The sequence below is a fragment of the Nylanderia fulva genome, unplaced genomic scaffold (genome assembly GCF_048542155.1).
Source record: "Nylanderia fulva isolate GAGA-0341 unplaced genomic scaffold, ASM4854215v1 Scaffold91, whole genome shotgun sequence".
NCBI lineage: Eukaryota > Metazoa > Arthropoda > Insecta > Hymenoptera > Formicidae > Nylanderia > Nylanderia fulva.
The window spans coordinates 1-5,238 of record NW_028191037.1 but is presented as its reverse complement, the minus strand read 5'-3'; positions in this window follow the sequence as shown (position 1 = coordinate 5,238).

The window sequence follows — 5,238 nt, the reverse complement described above, 5'->3', positions numbered from 1 at the left end:
GATTATTATAACTAATTTTCCCCTCATTAGGGCGGCGGTCAGGAAAATATAATAATTCGTTTCAATAGCATAAAAGGCTTTAATAGAGATGGTCATCTTCAGATACAACAAATCAAGGATTCCGTGTTTTTATGTCGTGATCCCGAGCGTAACTCTTTTGGGGGCGAACCGTCGCGCAAGGGAAAAAGTTCCCGCGCAAACGATCCGGCATCGCTAAATCATATCACGCACATCTTATTGTTTAAAAATTTTCACGTCTCCCCTTGCCCCTGACATTTGGCCGTCTCGGGCCCTGCGTACTATAATAAATTAAAAAAAAAAATATATAACAAATCAAAATACTGCAAAATTTACGTACATCATATTTTAATCAAAAAGAAAATAAAATCTCTTTTCTAAACCCTACTATACTTTTCAATTGGGCCACTTACGTTCCCGGTAGGCATTTGATTATCGAAAAAACCCTCAATATCGGGTCATTCGTCATTGTCTAATACGGTTTTTTAAAATGGACCTTTAAACTTGGGGAAACAGTTCTTATTTTAAAAAACCCGGGTTTATCGGTATTGAGATTACCACGTAATCACCTATTTTGTAGGGGAGTAGCACGTTTCCGTTTTCTTTTTTAAAGGATTTTATTCGCTCGCGACACTTTTCAAAAACGTTCGCCGCACATCCGAATGCCTCCCCAAAAATCTATCGCCATCAAAATTTGGGGCGAGTAGAAAAAGGGTTTGTCTTCCCCTTCTATTTGACATTTCCCAAAAACAACTGAAGGGGTATTCTATGCTTCGACAGCGCGTATTATTTAAAGCAAACTCGACCCTTTCTAGCACTCTGTCCCATTTTCTGTCGTATCGCACAATTTTGCTAATATCGGCGTAAGGACGAGATTAAAGCGTTCGACTTGTCCGTTAGCGCGAGGAGTACCGACGGCAATCAAAGTGTGATGAATAGATTCTTCGTTCATAAATTTTTCGAACGCTTGTGACGTAAAACACGTTCCACGATCGCTTATCAAGCGCCTAGGCTTACTGTACGCGCGAAAATAATCTTTAAGTGTCGAACTACCTCCTCATTTCTCGTTGTCTTACACGGATATAATTTTATGAATTTCGTAAATCCATCTATCAATGAGAAAATATATCGGTAGCCTTTCCCCGTTTTTTCTAGTGGTCCGTAATGATCGGCATGTAAAGTTTGAAATGGTAATTTCCCTTTTGGGATATTGTGTAAATATCCTTCCCTTTTTCCAGAAACTGGGGAGAATTCAATACATTTCAGGCAGTTCGATATATATTCCCGTACTTTTTCTCTTAAGTTTGGAAACCAATAGACTTTCATCACGTTATCGACAACTTTATCAACCCGAGATGACCCAAATCGTCATGACAAGTTTTTATTACATTTAATTCCATACACTTCGGGACGTAAAACAATAATTTTTATTCTTAATTTTCGGTAAACTAAACCGTCTCTCAATTCATAAAATTTATCTTCCCCCTTCTCTAGTTTATTCCGAATTTCACAAATTTCTTTATCTTTATCCTGCCGAATCGACAATGTTTGTTCAAAAGTATTGGCCTCCAAAACTAATACGCTGTTACACGGCTTAACGCATCGACATGTGACATTCGCTTGCCTGGGCGATGCTCGATCTTATAATCGTAGTCCTGTAAGAACATCGCCACCTCGAAATACGCGGATTGACAGTCTGTTTGCTCAATGTAAGGCGGAAACTATCACAGTCTGTAACGATAGTAAACGGAATTCCCGACAGGTAAATATGGTATCTCTTGATCGCGTACACGACCGCTAAACACTCCAGTTCAAAAACTGTGATACCGCGCTTCAGTCGCTGTAGTTCTGCGACTAAAATAAGACACGGGTCGCATCGTACCGTCACTCTGTTTTGCAATAAAATTGCACCAAATCCGCTAGCACTGGCATCGCAATGTAGTTCTGTTACCAATTTCGGCGAATAAATGGCAAGAATCGGCTGTGTGACGACAACAAACCTTTAACATTTCAAATACACGATTTTCTTCCGGTCCAAATTTAAAAGCTACATTCTTTTTATTAGATCATAGAGCGGTTTCGCAATGATCGAAAAATTTTTTACAAATCTCCGGAAATAACTTGCGAGACCCACAAAACGGTGAACTTCCTTTGCGTTACGCGGTATCGGAAAATCGACAACAGATTCCACATTCATAGCGCTAGGTCGAATGCCGCTCTCGTCAATCGAATAACCAAGATAAATAATCTCGCGATATAAAAACGAACATTTGTCCAAGCGAAATTGCAATCCATGTTGTCGAGCCAAATCAAAAACTTCACGAAGAATTTCCAAATGTTCGTCAACGTTCTCAGTTGCAATTAATATATCATCAAGATACACCATATTTATTCTCTCGAATTAAATCGCGAAAAATGCTGTTAATATATCGCTGAAAGACACGCGGAGCATTCGTCAACCCGAAAGGCATTTTTAAAAATTCAAATTGACCAAGGGGGTCACAAAAGACGTATATTTCATCGATCCGTCGGCAACCTTAACATGGTGGAATCCGTTTCTCAAATCGAGGCTAGAAAAATAGGATTTTCCCCGCAATCTATCCAAGTGATCATCGATCAAAGGTGTCGGAAAATTATCTTTCACTGTTATCTTATTAAGTTCGCGATAGTCGATACATAATCGCGATTCACCGTCTTTCTTACGAACGAGTACATCGGAAAAAGCGTATGGAGAATTGCTGATCTTATTATTTCTCTTCCAACAATTTATCCAGTATTTGTTTTAACCTTTCTTTATCGGCAAACGAGAGTCTTCGCGGTCTCAAAACTAATAGGCCGATCATGCGTCAAATTTATATCATTTCGATTTCTTTTTGAGGGCTTGTGAGTCCTGTGTTGATAATATTTTCATTATTTATACAATTCTCGACGCGTTCTTTTATTTTAAAATTAATCTGCGGGTTAATATTTATCGCTTCGGCAATAGACAATGGACGGTCAACATATGATATGTGAAAAATCTGCCTCGCAAAATCCGAGCTATCCACCGTTCGTGAATTTGCCCTCGAAACACTAAATTTTCCCCCAACGTTATTTCAATTAACGGCGACGATGTGAAATCTCGACCAAGTAAAGCAGCACACGTTATTGCCGTATCCGGAACAACAAAAAATTTATTTTTAATTCGATATCGTTGATCTCGACAACATCTCGAAGGTCCCCAACATTTCCAACTTAGTCCCATTAATACCGAAAAAGGATTGTTGTTTAACAATCGGCATGCGAATATGAGCCGGTACAAAATCACCTTTAATTAAACTAATGGTGACCCCGAATCAATCATCGCCATCATGAATATTTACATCTGCTACCGGACGCATCCGCGACCTGATACGCGAGGGTTACCAGGTATGGAGTGCTCGGTGAGACGGCTGGACCACGCTCGTCGTGTTCTCGCTCCCGGCCGCGACTTCGGACACTCTTCACGCGATGCTCCAGACTGCCGCATCCAAAGCACGAGCCCCTCGCCCGCTTCTGTTCCTCCTTGCAGTCTCTGGAGAAATGTCCCGTCGCCCCACAATTATAGCAGCGGATGGTACCGCCCTTCGTCGTAGATATTCCTCCTCCACCGGATTTCGGCACTGGTCGCTGTCCCCTCGCAGCTCGCTCCCCCGCCCCGGCCCCGCCATCCAACGACAGCTTCCTGAACGCATCAAATACGTCCACTGCCGCCCGCAAAGCGCATCATCCGCGCCTGATTCCGCATACGTGTATCCTGCACCCCGTCGATTAAACAGTAAAACCAAGCCCCCCTCCCCGTCGACGGTACTCTGTTAGCGAGAACCACTTCTCGTGATAATATCCGTGAATGTTTCGCCGCTTCGCCACTTCCGCTTCTCAAAAACACGCCTCAATGTCCCGCTTACTGGGGCGAACTATCAAACATGCGAGACCCTCTCCGATAGCAAGTCTGCAGCACTTAATTGCAAATGCTCTGATTTCGAATGAAACCAGCTCAAAACTTTATTCTTCAACCTCAAATTAATCAATATTCTGGTCGAATTCTCGTCTAACCGATATGTTGCACGCAAAGTTCAACTTGTCTCCTCCATGTTTCAAACTGTCGCAAACGCCGCGAAACTCACCCAATAAACACTAATGATCCGGATGTTGACTCTTGAATCGATACTGCGGTCGCTAGCATTGTCTTTAACACTCGGCGTCATACTCGCTTCCCGACGGACGAGACTCAATTTCGCTCCAAGAGAGCTTTCTCGCGCTTCAATTAAACTATTTCTCTCTCCATCAATTCTGGGGGCAACGCAGGGCCGTGCTGGGCCGCAATGACCACCCCGGAACGCAACGATACTCCACCTCCAGAAATCGATGTTGCTCCGACACATCTGTATTCATGCCCGTCCAACCCTGCACATCAACCCCCCAAACAATGCTCTATGCACTTCGCCCCCGTCTTTCCCCACAGCTAAATTCGCGCCACAATTCGACCTTCGCGCCGCTCGCAGACACTCCCACCTGCGCGCGATATCCTTCAAATTCACAACGGTCAAATCGTTCAATCTATCTTGAGGCGACCGCTTTCCCCCTCGCACGACAATATTTTACTGCTAAAAACTCTCAAATCACGTAGCAAAGTCACCGCTCACCCGGTATAACAACAACGGGAAGCACACAATATACCCGTCAACAGGTCACAAGCCGATAAAATTCTCGAATGTATTGTTTCAAGTCACATAGCACCCCGCAAAAAAAAAGTTCAAATTCGGCTGGGTTTAAAGATTCGCGATAATTACAGAAAATAACAACTATCGAATCGCGGGATCACAAAGCTGACACGATATATAAAAAAAAAAATTTTTCGACCCACCGCCGTCAATTTCGCGGTTCGTCAATTTCACTGCAACGCGAGGTCTCACAATCAAAAGTCAGAAAGCTATAAAACACTCCGTGAACGTGCACTCAAATTCGATCCGAATCCGAATAAAATTTAAATAATTTCCCAACGATCAGAATCCACTTCTGAATTTGTGGGGGGGGGGTGATTATTATAACTAATAATTCCCCTCAATTAGGAGCGGGTGTCGGAAATATATAAAAATTTGATTAATAGCAGGTAAAAGGTTTAAAAGAGATGGGCGATCTTTCAGGAACAACAAGTCAAGGAGATTTGGTGTTTTATGTCGGCTGATCCCGAGCGACTAA